General features: G+C 48.0%; 2 long non-coding RNA genes across 2 annotated transcripts; one reads left to right on the top strand and one right to left on the bottom strand.

Moving 5' to 3' along the window:
• Positions 1–2331: 2331 nt before the first annotated feature.
• LOC130544624 (uncharacterized) lies at positions 2332–7421 on the bottom strand. The gene is made up of 2 exons (XR_008961036.1): positions 7371–7421; positions 2332–6939 (listed from the first exon to the last, which is right to left on the bottom strand). It is a non-coding gene; the product is annotated as an uncharacterized LOC130544624 (long non-coding RNA).
• LOC130544623 (uncharacterized) lies at positions 6109–9119 on the top strand. The gene is made up of 2 exons (XR_008961035.1): positions 6109–7040; positions 7573–9119. It is a non-coding gene; the product is annotated as an uncharacterized LOC130544623 (long non-coding RNA).
• Positions 9120–14831: the final 5712 nt, after the last annotated feature.

Genomic DNA, 14831 nt, shown 5'->3' on the forward strand with positions numbered 1-14831 from the left:
TCACCGTTCTCAGATCTCAAGTTAATTAACTCACAGTCACACACCATCTGTTCATTTAGATTCAATAACACCCAACAGTACTTATGTAAGTGAGATCCTGTTTTTGTTGCAAGGAGACATAGGAAGCCCAATAAATATTAGATCATTTGAAATGGTTGATAACATCTCTCCTCCCCAGGATCTACTCTGGGGCCAGATGTTCTTCAGGAGACCGATATGATCTGAGGGGACAGTTAATTCACGTTGTACCCGCTGTTGCCGGAAACAGAAAATGAGGTTGTGCGGCTCATTTCAAGAAGCTCGAGTCATCTTGATCCCAAAGCCAGAGATGGGCAATACAAGAAAATCAAACAATAGCCCCATTTTGTTTTCAAAGGCACAAAATTCAAAATGAAAATAGTGTTAACGAATTAAATCTGAGCATTAAAAAAGCCTCAGCATTGACCGTAGTTTTCTCTTGGATTGCACGGAGCTCACCGGCAGGATATCGACCAGTGTCCAAAAGGGAGTAATAGCGTGTCAACTGATGGCCTAAAAAAGATAACTACTATTATCTCAATAGATAAAAAAGTTATTTGAGGAAGCTCAAGACATATTTATGGTTCCAAAAAAATCTTTCGGGAAACTCAACATCAAAGGCACTTTCTTAAATGTATCAGATTAAGTTATAGTAAACAGATCGTTTAATGGAAAACTTGTCATCCATTTCTCTGAGAATCTAGAACGAGTGAAGATTGACAACTATCACCACTATTGTCCCTCATGGTTCTGGAAGCTGTAGAGAATACCTTGGAATATAAAAAGATGGAAGAGATATAAGGATTGGAAAGGCAGAGTTAAACTGTCTCCATTTGCAGATAGAGTATAACCAGCAACCCGCAAAACCCACAAGTCAACAAACTCCTAGAATTAATAAGGGAATTGAGTAACGTAACCCAACACTTGGTCCAAAAACCAGCTGCATTTCTCCATACCAGCAATAACCAAATAGAAAAAAATGAAAAAAATAAGAAACCAGGGGCGCCTGGGCGGCTCAGCTGGTGAAGCGTCTGCCTTCAACTCAGGTCATGATCCCAGGGTCCTGGGATGGAGCCCCAGGTCTGGCTCCCTCATGCGGAGGGCCTACTTCTCCCCCTCCTCCCCGCTAGTGCTCTCCCTTGCTATCTCTGTCTCTGTCTGTCAAATGAATAAATAAAATCTTTTAAAAAAAATTAAAAAGTAACAACAGCAACAAGCAGTCATGTCACATGTATTAGAACAGAAAACATGACATCGGCATAGTGCCTTGTGTATCAATGAATGCTTGCTGGGTGTGCAAGTACGTATGTCACTGTGATGTGTCATTCTGTCCTCTGGGATGGCTCCAGTCCCACACCCACTAGGTCCTCACCCCCCCCACCCCGCCCCATGCCCCAGCATCCCTCTACCTATGTTTCTGGTCCAAGAGCTTCCATCAAAAAAAAGCTTTTGTTTCAAACACACACTGAATGTCTAAATAGTGAATAAAAAGCTGCAGGGTTGCCCTCATGGGCCGTAGTACCAACCTCTGAAGTCCCTTTTGTCCTTGTTACTTAGAAACACTCCTTTGTCAGAAGTATCCTCGGCGAATACAGTGGTTATTGTCCTGTCCTATTCCTGGGGCTGCAGGAGAAGAGGGCAACTCCTCTTTCTGGTACTGAGGAATCTTCCCTCACAAGAGATCAGTAGGGCTTGTCCTTTTCAAGGCCAAGTTCTGGAATAATCTTGGTTTGCCCTGAAAGAAAGCGGGCCCGGGAGAAAACGGAATCACATGGGAGAGAAAAGTTCAGAAGAGGATTGGTAAGAGATGGAATGTGGAACGTGGACATCAGCGACATCCTTTTCCTTGGGACCCTGACTCATTTACCATTTTGCATCTTGTATGATCTGTATTGATTTGGGGGCACTATTGGTGTGTCTGGATGTATTTGCACTTTAGTGCTGAGGGGTGTGATGAGAAAGGAACATGCGTGTAAATCATATGATGACTGCACATTTGCTGCTTCTCCGTATCTCAGCACTGGAATCCCAATCAGGGCAGGAACTGGGTTGTTGGCTTTCTCACCTTTAACAACCAGCCCCTAGGGTAAAGCCTAGAATATAGTCAAGCTTAATGAGCCTTACTTGAATGAGCATGTTTACTGAAGAAAACGTGAAAAATATAAAACAAATATAAAAAGAAAAGAATAAGCTGTACTAATTTCATCAGCCTGGATTGGGGGAGGAGCAGGAAGAACCTCCTAGAACCTTCCTGTTTGGCTTCTGGTCTATTTGCTAAGTGTATGTACACATATGAATACAGAAGCAACGACGGGGATACAATAATTTTCATTTATTTATGCTGCTTTTTCCCTGAACAACTTATCAGGAGCATTTGTCCTTGTTTCTACTCTTACCTGCCACAAAGTCAGTGGCAAAGCTGGAATTTAAATGTGGACTGCTGGGAAGGAGCTTTCGGATTCTTTGCCATCTGCTAGGCACCTGCAGCCTGAACTTGACAGCAGGACAGCACATCAACCAGTAAATGTACGATAGAATTTAATTCAATTATAGCAAACATTCATAGCTTAATAATGGCTCTCCCGGGAGACTGCTACCTGCACAGGGGCACTGATCTCTCCTGTGCCATTGCCCGCTCTGTTCCCAGGGCCCAGGCTCGGTGCCTGCCACATTCTGGGAGCTCATTCACTAGGTGGTGCATGAGTGAGTGGATGCATAAATGAGTTTTGCAAGCATCTTTCCCGACAAGGCAAATAGTTGAAGGTTTTGAAAGGCTCTGTGTTAGACTATTTGGACATTCTGAAGTCAATGCCTACAGGGGATTAAGGGAACTTCCACAAGCAGGGCTGCTCCCTCCCAGGTCAGGTCATTCGGGAACAAGGCCCTCTGGCCAGCCTGGAGCTCTTGTCACTTTGCCCAGCTCTTTCAGCAAAGGGACAAGTGGGTCATTGACAGGAGGCTTTGCAAACATGTGTTAAACAGCATGGCTTGACAGCACTCCATAAATCATGAACTGCGTGTACACCACACACTTTCTTCTCAGAAAAGACCTGAGTTTTCTTTCCCGTAGTTAGAGATTTCAGACACCAAACTCGGGAACTCAGAGTTGTGCAAGGGCTCCCTTTGCACCTGACTTTGAAAAGCAGGCTGTAGACTGAGGATCTTCCCTGTCCCACACCTGAGGACCAAGAGGTTCCACGTACCCCACATCCAAGGGAGAGCATCCAAGAAGCAGCCAGATCTCCTGAGCCCCCAGGGCTGCTGAAGAGGGAGCAGTACAGGCCCAGGCGCTCACCACCTCCTGGTCCCATTCCCCCTCTGGATCCTATAGAAGAGGCCCGGCACGCAGAGAGGGGGCGCTCAGGCATCCGGGGTCTACTGGAGAGACCATTGAGGTTAAAGGAGAGGCAATGGCTGGGTCAGGTGGGGCGACGCCTTATCCAGAGAGGGGGCTTGCAACATGAGCCACTGTCAGGAGCAGTCATGAATACACCTGCTGTCCTCTGGGGAGTTCCTGCACACCTGGGGTGCTGGTGTGAAGCTCAGCTTCACCTCGGGAGCACTGCCGTCACACTTAGTGATGAACAACAGCTCAAAGCCTACTATTTATTCCTAGGAAATATAATGAGTGGCGACCTGTATGAGTTTATATTGTGAGAGCAGATTCTGTTATTCCCAAGATACACATTTTTTACTATGATTATCTGAAATTAGGACAGGTCTTACATTCACTAATGAACAGGCAGCATTTATAAAGTAGTTGTCACTCTTAAGGAATCTTTAAGTAAATTTAGTTTGTGTATGCTTTCCCTGGATACACAAGAGCGATATAAGATAAAAATGTATGCCTGAGTGGGTCCTAACATCTCTTTCACTAGGTGTAAACTAAAAAAGCTGAGGGATAAGGAAATACTATATTCTAACTTAATTTGCAGCACTTTAGTCTTGGTGGTAGGGAATAATAATGCGTCTTTCAGTCCATGGATGCTTGGACTCAGAGAAATGCAGTGTCACTTTGTCCCCTCCTCTGCTCTCACAGATAACTCTCTGCTAACTTGACCCTCTGACTGTTGGCACGGTTCTCTGGAACTTCACTGATTTATTGCTTCCTTCAAGGCTTCGCCTTAGAAACCATAATGACTAAGAGTTTATTTACACTTGAGGTTTCTAATTTTCATTTCCACTGGAGAGTGCAAGGAACTCCAAGAAAACATTAGATACATTCTAGGATCAAGTAAAATGTTGTCATTTCCCCCAGTATCTCAGTAGAGATTATGGTGTGGATTACATAGTCACCCCCAGTGCCTCATCACCAGGTTCTCCAGATCAAACCCTGTACCAAACATCTGTACTCTCTGTCACCCCAAGCCCGCCTCCCGGGTCTGTCCGCATTGAACAATATTTCTTCTACATCATTCATTCATCTCAACAAATATTCATTAACAACTACTACTGGCGACATGCTCTGGCAGGTACTGAGGATACAAGGCTGACACATACAATAAGAGAGACGTGATTTTTCCCTTGGGTTTCTGACCTACTCTCCCTAAAGACCAACCGCTAAGGGGCAAACACAGCAGAGTGTGACGAGTGTCGGGGTCGGGGGCACAGCAGAAGGTGCAGCTGGGTTCCTGCGGGTCCCTGTCCTGCATCTCAGTGTGCCGTCCCCACTCATTCAGCTCTCTTCCCCCAGAACACAGGTTTCTGCTCCGTGTGGGGTTCACTCTCCACCTGCTGGCTCGATCCCACGCCCTCTTGCTTCCCCTTGACCTTCGTGCAGTTGCTGTTCCCTCTACTTTACCTTCGGTGTGTGCAGGACGGCGGCGGAGTGAAATGTTTGAAGGGTTTGGAGAGAACACCCGCCATCATAAATTCTGTACCCTGTGTAATTATCCTACAAAATGAATGAGAAACAAAGACTTTCTCAGAAAAAAAGGGAGGGCCTCTGTTGGCATACACGTGCCTGGCACAAACTGTTGAAAGTTCTTTAGAGAGAAAGAAAATGATAAGGGTGGGAAGCCAGATCTACATGAAGAAAGGAAGAACATGCAGGAAGGAGAAAGTCAAGGTAAAAGAGTAGTAACGACATACTCCATTAACTCCATACGTTCACCGGAGGTCGGGTCAGAGGCTACCACACTGCACCCTAATTTCCGCCCAGTGCCCGGAGCTTGCTCTCACCAGCCAGGGGCCATCCTGTGCCCTGCACCTGTTTCTCCTGCCGCTGCCGTCCTTGGCATAGCCTCGGGGCTCTCAGACCAAGCCTCCAGCACGGCACACCCCTCACCTGTGCTGCTATCAGAGCTTTTTGATAGGAACTCTGAGTGCTCTTGGGACTAACCATTTTACAGCCACACTTTTCCTTCCTCCTTGACACACAAATGCAGTTTGTCTTTCCGCTACAGAATTGTATCATTAATCTTCTTCCCGTAGGAGTTCTCATCAATTTCTTTTTCAGAGAGGAGCCATAGGCTTAGGTTACCATTTACATATTTGAGCCCCATGTCCACCTTTCTTTGCCCCCTTTCTGGTACTGGAGCTGGACCCTGCCAGCATTTCCCTTGGGCCAGCCGAGCACGGTGTTAAGCTTTGTCAGTAGAGGGCGCTGGAGGGACAAGCAGGCAAGAAAGCCCTTTCCTCCAGGTCCTGGGAGCTTGGCCTCCTTCTGGCTCCTGAGCTGCTCTTCTCCATGCAGGACCCGCAGTGGCACTCAGCACAGGGAGATTGCTTGGTATCCTGCTGAGGTTTCTCAGCCATTTCTGTGATCCTGCACTGGATTTCCGGGTGTTCTGCCGTGCTCTGCCTGTGTTAGGTGGGTGCCTAACCTCGTACCACAGACGGAGTGACTCAAACCGCAGAAACGAATTCCTCCTATTTCTGGGAGCTGGGAAGTCCAAGGCCAAGGTGCAAACTCCTTTGGTAGCTGGTGGGAGCTCTCTTCCTGGCTTGCAGACGGACAGCTTCTCGCTGAGTCCTCGCAGGGCAGAGAGAGGGAGCAAGATCTCTGGTATCCGATATCCTAAAGAGGCCGATCCTATCAGACCAGGTTCCACACTTAGGACTTCCCTTAACCTCAGGGACGTCCTTAACCCAGTAGGCAGCCACGTGGGGAGGTGGGGCTTCAAGGGAGGAATGAGAGGCATGGACAGAGTTCGCGCAGTCCACTGCCCTGCTCACAGCTCGCCCCAGGCACCTGGCCCGCACCTTCCCCTGAGCCCCCGTGCGCTGCCTCCCGGTGAGCCTGGGGCAGCCCCAGCTACATTCCGGGTTCAACTGCCCGCCTTGCGAGTGTCCTGCCGAGTGTCCTCCGGGCACCTCAGTGGGGGAGCCCTAGTTTGTGCTGTGGCTTGGGACACCCAGCAATCTTCATGGGCCATCCCACGGGCTACAGACTTTCCGACAAGATCCACATCTCAGCTTTGTGTATCCTGTGCCCCTTCGTATTTAATCTCGTCCCAGGTAATCACTCCTTCTGTTATCATCTCCCATCTCGAACGCCTACCGGGTGTCTGTCACCTGACTGGACCCCGCCGGACAGAGGGCGCTTCTCACCCCTGCTCGCTCCTCACTACACTTCCCCAGTTTTGCCTGATTGTGGAGCAGAAGCCGCGAGGAGAGAATCACCAGTGAACTGGCATCACGTCTTCACTTAGGCTTGAAGGAAGCAGCGAAAGAAGGCGGAGAAAAACTGCGCTGTGGGCACTTCTAAGAGGGCAGGGACAGCAACTGGCTTTCATTGCATTGGAAGGCGCTGCCCAGAAACCAACAGAAGATCACGGTGAAGGTGGCCAGAGCTGGATGCCAGAGTCATGTCCTCCCACGGTGCAGTCCCCTACCCCCTCACCAAGGAACGAATACCATTGGCTGCTGACACCCAGGACCAAGGAGCAGAACATGAGGCCCGTGAAAAGCTTCATGGTGCTGAAATGAAGGAGAGGGTCAGAGGGGCGAGGCCAGGACCCGCACCCCCCTTTGGGATTTGCAGGTCACACAGAGCCTGGGGCTCATCCCCTTTGTTCTCAGTAAGTAGCCTCTTGGGGTCCGTGTAGGAAACACTGCAGTAGGTCCTCACTCAGAGCCACAGCCCTCAGTGCTGAAGCCATCAGCTCTGACCACAGGGCTGGCTGAGAGGTCCCCAAGGTGACATTGGTGGAGGGACAGGGCAGCTGGGACCAGCGTGTCTCAGCCGAGAGCAGCCTGCCATCAGCCAAAAAGGTTATAATCAGCCAGAGTCCTCATACAGGACAAGTACGCAGCAGAATAATTATTTTTCAAGGGATTTAGATCCTATTGGGAAAGAGAAAAGAGGGTCTGTTTTTTCCAACCAGTCCCTCCTTGGAGTAGCCCCTCACCTGAGTGCCGGGGGAGCACAGCTGCTGGTCCCTGCCTGCTGGGGAGAGACGGCTGGTATTTATACAGAGTCCTCCCTGCACACAGCACATGGGAGGAGAAGGAAAGCCAGACCTGGTGCCTGGAAAAGTCTCCCCAGGTCAAGGCCCCTAGAGACCTGCAAAGGAGAGCTTACTGGACACCCCTGGTTTTCTGTATCCACAGGTCAATTCCCGGTTGTGCAACGCTGAGGAAACAAGGTTGGCTGGTTCTGCTGGCAGCCGGGGCTCAGCAGGAGGCCCCGCCATCCGAGTTGGAGGGGCTGTGGAGAGCAAGGGTGTGGAGCACCAGGCGGGGGTTCTGCGGGCCCCTGGAAGGTGTGTGGTTAGAGGAGGGCTCCTCTAGCCAGGACCTTGCTTTACTGGCCACTTCCTCAGGCTGGTCCCTGTCAGATGGCAGACCTGCCAGAAATGATACCCTTTGAGTTCATGCCTAAAGCTCTTGAGCTTCCAAACAGACAGGTGAGCCCCACCAAGTGTCTTGGGGGCCCTGGAATGTCCTTCCCCCAGTCTGTGTGCACGTGCTAAGCTTTCAGCTCTGAGACCCAGAAAAGCCCTGCTCTGCCAGCTCAGCCCATGACCATGTGTATTATCTAAGCTGGGTCCCGGGTGGGAGGATCTAGTTGGAGGGATTCTGCCTCACAGCACCCAAATTTTGAGTTACCTCTTCTTGGAGTGAGAGTATTTTTCAATGAATTTGCAGCCTAGCTGGGGAAGTGCTGGGCCTCCAGTTGGGGAAAAATGGGCCGGGGGTGAGATCTCTTTGTATCTTCTTACCCTAGAGGGTCACTGTCTGCTCCCTGTCATTGGGAGACAGAAGTACCCGGAGTGTCAGCCCAGCTCTGCAGGGGCAGGGGTGCGAGCGACGGGTGAGAGAGCAGTCAGTGCCCAGCCGGGGTGAGGCCAAGTTAGAAACAGAGGCTGGAGGATGTGTCAGCTCCTGCTGATTTCTTCCTCTTCTGTCCGTCTTCCCACCTTTCCGGCTCAGCATTTACAACCACCAGAGAAAGCTCAGAAAGGGCGGGGCCGGGAAGGAGGGTAATGGTCTGCAAGCAGCAAATAAGTGGCTCCACCCTGCACAGTGGTGGTCGACGTCCTGCCCTGGAGGCCACTCCCCACCCTGCCCTCTCCCCAGATACTACCTCCCGCCATATTAAACCCACTGGACATCGTATACATTAGAATTTGGGCTACACACACACTCACATACTTTGTAGGCAGGATAGTGGACTTGCCCCAGGGAGAATGAGCTCATAGGGAAAAGTTGCCAGATATTCATGCAGCACAGTTGCTTTTATAAAAGAAAGACAACCAACTGAAAATATAATACTAGGTCTCCCAGAAGGAATGGGTTGGAGAGATGCAAAGAAAACTCATACTACACTTAATACATATCATCGAAAGGGGTAAAAGATAATATGAAGAAGGAACTATCAATTCTGAAGAAGAATCAAATGGAAAGACTGTAAATATGATATTTAATATAAACACCTTAATAAAGGGATAAATAATGGATAAATGCAACCAAATAGTGAAGTAGTTGGCTGGAAGGAACTTTCCCAAGGAAGCTCCAGGAACTTTCCCAAGAAGCAACAGGAAAAGAGATGGAGATTGTTAGGAGTCTTTTAAAGATGTAGAGTAACAATAGAATTATCAATATAAATCCCCAGGAAGAGAAAGAAAATGAATAGAAAGGTAGAAGTAGTAGAAAAATTCGTGGCTCGGAAAGAAAAGAATATATGATAATACATTTGGTAACCTAGATCCCATAAACATTTCTGGGAAAATATAAATTCGAAAGTGGGTGTGAGAAGAAATAGAGAAATGACATAGAACAATATATACGAATAAATGGACGTCATGAAGACTGTGGCCACAAATTCCCAAAATGGAGTTCAGTTTCACAGAGGCATTTTACCAAATGTATACATGTCAGTTAATAAAACAGAGAAAGAAGGACACCTGCCAACCCTAAGCCTCCTCACCCGGCTTCCCCGTTCTTCCCCTCAGAAACCGCGGGAGAGGCTCTCGCCCACATCCTAGCACGGCGCTCCCTGTGCCTGACGCCTTTCCCTGCGTGCCTCCCCGGGTGCTGCCGTCCCCACCCCGAGGGGTGGGCTGCCGCCTTCTTTTGGGATCGGTGAGCAAAAAACTATCTTGTTAAGGATAGTCATGTCCTAGATCTGTTGGTCTTGCCATACCTGAATCATAATAAAACCTATATTTTTATTTTTATTTTTATTTTTTTTTAAGATTTTATTTATTTATTTGACAGAGACAGAGACAGCCAGCGAGAGAGGGAACACAAGCAGGGGGAGTGGGAGAGGAAGAAGCAGACTCACAGCGGAGGAGCCTGATGTGGGGCTCGATCCCATAACGCCGGGATCACGCCCTGAGCCAAAGGCAGACGCTTAACCACTGTGCCACCCAGGCGCCCCAAAACCTATATTTTTAAAACACAAATCTTATTATTACAAGTATTGCATGAAGAAAAGAGATCCCAAACTGTTGAAAACAGAAACAAAACAAAAGGACAAAAGCAAAGGCCCCCCCCACATCATCCGTGGGAGGGGAAGCCTCTTGAGTGAGCCAGGCACGAATACTGGCTGAGAGGCAGGGCAAGGTGTGGACCCCGAGGCACTACAGAAAGTCAGGGTTTGGGGCTTTTACGTCTCATTGGAGATGGGACCCCCGGGGTTAAGGTGAAGGTCTGAGGAAACACAGAGGTATTTCCCAGCCTGATGACTCTCCCCCTGTTGAGGGACCCAAAGGATTGGAAACATCTTCCCACAGAGTTGGCACAGTGGGCAGTTCTGGTGGAAGTTGGGGAACAGATTTGGGTCATGCTAGAGCCAGCTGGGCCAGAGGCAGCCATAGGCTCACTTCCTCACGGGCCCTGAAACCCTTCTCATGGGTCCAAATGCCAGCGAGTCCAGGCCTTTCTCAAGTGTGCCAGGCCCCGAGGTGACGATATCTGTATGCCATGAAAGGCAGGTCTGCCAAGCAGGGGCTCAAGTCATCCTTCTGCCCAGTGATTTTGAATGGCACTTGTCGTAGCTTTCCTTCTAAGATCCAGTGGGGTCGGGTCTCTTTGCTGTGAGTTCCCCAACCCTGGGTGTGAATGTGGCGAGCCTGGAGCCCCTGAAGCAGGTCAAGGGCTTCAGAAAAGTGGGGGACTCTGCTCTGAACAGTATGTCCATCCAGCAGATACACTATTGGGATTGTGGAAAGAGAGAATGTGTCAAGAGGAATGTGAGTCTCTGTAGACAGAGAACCAGCTTAAATTAAAGGGAAGTTGGACGGCAAATCACTTGGGCCTGAGAGTTCTTTCTGTTTATTGAACCGCCACGGTGTTACCCATGTGTCTCTCACGGTAGGAGAAGCCAGGGAGTTCCGGGATGTTTAGGACACAGAGACCTGAACAAGCATTCCTTATTTTGCTCACTAAGCAGATTGAGACAAACTCTCCAGTAAATCTGAAAAACTGACTTTGCTCAATCATAAGCGGCAAATTTTCCAGGTTGCACGTTCCTGCCAATGAGTGTAGAAGAAAGAGGAGCCTCTTTCTGACATAACATTTTACGGTCCCTCCAGAATGAAAGCTTTTTCACTAAGATAGAAAAACCTGCTTCATGACCTGGAAATTTGAATAACCTAACTGGTACAAAAGGTTTAAGGACGATTCTGAAGGTGTGTTTATTATTAACACTTGAAGTTTATTTATTTTCATGTGAAGTTTTCCTTTTAATTCCAGTACAGTTCGCGTGCAGTGTAATACTGGTTTCAGGTGTGCAAGACAGTGACTCAGCACTTCCAGGCATCACCCGGCGCTCACTACAAGTTCACTCCTTAGTGCCCATCAGCCAGAGAAAGACAACTACTATATGATTTCACTCATATGTGGAATTTAAGAAACAAAACAAAGGAGCAAAGGTCATCCCTTGAAATTTAAACAAACCCCGTGAAAAATTACTAAGACTTAAAAAACTTCCCTCCCCAAATGAGTTCTTAGCTTCACCGACACTGTACAACTCCGTAAGAGATTTCGGGTTTTGAGTGGTCTCGAATTCACTGCTCCCTTTTGCAAATGTTCAAAAGGAAAAGAAACAAAATATTTTGAAACGCAGTGCAGTGCGCTTCTGATGTTGACCTCACCAGAGTCTGACTCACGGTTGCTGCTGGTGGGCTGGTGATGACTCCCAGCGCGCCCTACTGTGCGCCCTCAGCCATTGCACCAGGCGGAGGCGCGGAGGCCTCAGAAGATCAATCAGCCCCAGCTGACAGCCTTCTGGGGAAGAGACCCTGACCTAGGTACAGACAGGTTTGAATCAGGGTTTCGTGGTGCCAAGAGAACGCACATTGAAAACTCCAAGCTGTGGGGAAAGTGATTCTCTCTCCAGGAGGAGGTGGGGTTTGTAAGAAGGGACTCACCAAACAGAATCCTTAATGGAATGATTAGTCCCTTTATGTTCCTGATGATCAGCTTGTTAAGAAGAAGCAATGGAAGAGAAGTCATTTGTCTTGTCTTCCCAACTGCAGTCATGGGTGGCCTCGTGAATAACTAGGAAGGGGGCAGGCGATCTTTTGACAGCTGAGCCACTTATGATTTTATTAATGTGAAGGAGGACGTGATGGGAATGAGTAATGATGTCGGTACCCAGGGACTGTCGTTCGCTGGGGGAGACAAAAATCTTAAGAGGATTGGTGACACCTTTTCTTCCCTTTTCTTTCATTATACTTTCTGTATATACATAATCTTTCCCATTTATTTATTGGAATCTTATTGATTTTACCAGCAGATAAGTATGAAGCTTCTATGTATGGATGATCATTTTTCTCCCCAGTCAATGACTCACTTTCACGGACGCATAGCCTGGATCTGGGTATTTCTCGCCCCTGCCCGTAGCCCCCAGTGTGTGCCCAATAGCTAATCTAGTGATGGTTGCGTAGAAGACACCCTATGAATAGTTGATAAATGAATAAATGAGTGAACGTGTCATTGTGGGGAATTTTGGAAACCCGGAATAACACAAACAAGACCGACTACCTGGGCACGTGGACCCCCATCTGATGTGCAACCTCTCAGGCCGTGCTTCACTGCGTGGAAATGTCTTTGAACATTTGAAAAATGGGATCATATTCTATTGCACTCGTTTTCCCTTAAGACATTATGCTTCTCCAGGTCATCAAATGCTCTTCCACAATATGAGTATATGGTAGAAACCATACTTGGTCTGTCTGAATCTGGGGCTCGGCTCTTGACTTCAAGTCCAGGTGGCTGGATTTTAGGATCTGTGATGGGAACTCGGTGTCGCAATCTATACTGGGAAGGTATTCTGGTATTTCGTAATGGGACATTCTGTTAAAGATAAGCATGGAGTAAAGGAATGGGACAAAGTCCAGATTTCTACTAGCAGAAGCTGAGATTGCTGTGCTTGATGGCATTCTCCCAAACCAAATCATCCAACCTGGAGTTACCATAAAGCGCCTCTCATATTTTTAAGGGGTGTACAGTTTCCCAGAAAACACCACTTGCTGAGTTACGGAGGCAAGGAGCTAGAGTAGAAAGAGCACTGGCCAAGGCATCGTGTGGTTCTGGTCCGTGAGTGATCCATTCATATCCCTTACAGCTTCTCCATCAGAAAGGGGTTTGGAAGTAGATTGTTTCTTAATGAGCAAAAGAGAGTCTTTCCTAAGAGATGTGGTGTAGTGTTTAAAAGAATTAATTGGCTGTGAGTCTATAAAGGGTGAATTCATAGATAAACAAAGCACCCTTGGCCTAGGGAGAAAACGTGGATCCTCTTTTCGATAAGAAGAGATCTCAAAAAGTAGAAAGACTTGGCCTATCAGGCCTATTGCCTCCATGTTTGAATGCTGTGTGTCAGCTTGAAAAACTAATCTCCTTTTAAGATTTTTTAAAAAGATTTTATTTATTTATTTATTTATTTAAGAGAGAGAGGGAGTGGGGAGCACAAGCAGGGGGAGGAATAGAAGGGGAAGGAGAGGGAGAAGGGAAAGAATCTCAAGCAGACTCCTCGCTGAGCATGGACCCCGACATGGGGCTTGATCTCATGACCCGGAGATCATGACCTGAGCCGAAAGCAAGAGCCCAATACTTAACTGACTAAGCCACTTAGGTGTCCCAAGATGATTTATTTAGAAGTAATCTCTACACCCAGTGTGGGGCTCGAACTTACAACCCTGAGATCAAGAGTCGCATGTTCTACCGACTGAGCCAGCCAGGCATCCCGAAAAACTGATTTCTTATTTATAAATTTTTCATATTAAACATGTATTCGGAGTATACCTTGTCTATCCTCACTCACGACTTTCCCCTACCCTTCTCTTTTGTCCGCCCATTCCCTCTAGAACTCATGTCAATAGTAGACTTCAGCGTCTTCGGAAGGAGATCAGAAAAGCATCTCCATTGTTTGTCTGTACAGCCCATTTGGGCTTTGAGGGGTAGTTCTACTGGCTCAAAAGCACCAGCCCTCCACAGTCCAGCATCTCACACTCAGCCCCAAAGTAATAAATAACCCCAGCCTGCTGTCTCTAACCCTTATGCTAACCCAGGGCTTCCTTTACTCTTGTTCTTATGTCCCTGCTTTTCCTTGACCTAAAGTGATTTCTTCATGGGTCAGTCTCAACCCTCTCTGTACTCTATTGTCCTTTCACCACTGCCTTCACAGGAGCCCTGGGCGAGAAGGCTCTGTGGGGAGTGTTCCCCTTTATCTTTGCCTATTTCCTTCTCCTGTTACAAAAACCTGACACTTGCTTTTCCCATGTCGGTTCCACTTTATTGTCATCTTTTCCCATGGGATAGACCCCCTGCAACTCCTGAACAATAACATGGGAGAGAGGGGTCTACATCCTCTTTGCTCCTAACTGCCATCTCCACATTCTTTACCCCTGTTCGAGCAAGGGGTTAGGTGGGTTTTAACAGGATGCCTGGTGGCCAGCAAAGGAGGATTCATGGCCTGCTCTCAGGGGCAAGTTAAGACCTGTCCTGGCAGCACTCCAAAAACAAAACTACAAGAAGCTGGATCAAACCAGACCAGCCCAAGACAAAGAAGGCTGAAGACCCTCACCAAGTAAGGGAGAAAAGTCCAGAAACTCTGCTCCCCACAAAATCCGCCCCCATGTACTAAATATTCCTCCCCTAGTTAACAACTGTCAGTAAAAGACAGACCCAAACCCCAGCGTGTGTAGCCTGCCCTTGAGTTCACCAGCTCTCATGTCTTGAAAGTGTACTCTTGCTTTAATAAACTTTCCTTCTTGCACCACTCAACTGTCATGTCTAGTCTGTCTTTGAATTCTTTCTTGTGACAGGACCAACAGCCTCTGGCAACTTCCCAGGACTGGCTGAGCAGAGGCCTCAGGGCCCAGGGGTCTCCCCAGTCCACCCGGCAACACCCCCAGGGCTCT

Source organism: Ursus arctos, unplaced genomic scaffold (genome assembly GCF_023065955.2).
Source record: "Ursus arctos isolate Adak ecotype North America unplaced genomic scaffold, UrsArc2.0 scaffold_23, whole genome shotgun sequence".
Lineage (NCBI taxonomy): Eukaryota > Metazoa > Chordata > Mammalia > Carnivora > Ursidae > Ursus > Ursus arctos.